Genomic DNA, 582 nt, shown 5'->3' with positions numbered 1-582 from the left:
AAACGGTCCTCCATAAAATGTGCTGCACACATCTGAATATTTGGGTTGAACTGTTCTGGAACAGTGTTGTAAATACAACTTAACCACTGATTTCTAGTCGTGTCCATTTTTGGAAGGCCAAACAAAGTAGTTTAGCTTTCACAACGAAACACACGGCGGGCTAGAGTGAGTGGAGGCGGGCGGGCTTGAGAACGGCGTCGCCGGCGGATTCGACGAAGGAGCAGCCGATGGGCTTGCGGCAACCACATGTGACGACCCTGGGCTGGACTCCGCTTCGTCCACGGTGAAAGCCGATCCGGCGATCGACCGACCAGCACAGATCAGCTCTAGGCATGACGAAGCGGATATCGTCCTCTTTTGGAAGACCAAACAAAGTAGTTTCGATTTAACAATGAAACACAGCGCCTTCACGACATGGCGGCAGCAACAACACTACAGCGAGAATAAAAGTTACGCCTTCTTTCTTTGCGTGAACATTTGGGCGGCGTTATCAAGCGGCAACCTCCCGCTCTCTCTCATGAAGCCAACACGGAAGTGACTTAAACTGTAATTCATCAACTGGCCGCTAGAGGCTGGCTGCAA

The sequence above is a fragment of the Sinocyclocheilus rhinocerous genome, unplaced genomic scaffold, assembly GCF_001515625.1.
Source record: "Sinocyclocheilus rhinocerous isolate Xijiao unplaced genomic scaffold, SAMN03320098_v1.1 scaffold715, whole genome shotgun sequence".
Classification (NCBI taxonomy): domain Eukaryota; kingdom Metazoa; phylum Chordata; class Actinopteri; order Cypriniformes; family Cyprinidae; genus Sinocyclocheilus; species Sinocyclocheilus rhinocerous.
The sequence above is the reverse complement of the archived record's forward strand: the minus strand, read 5'-3'. Positions refer to the sequence as shown.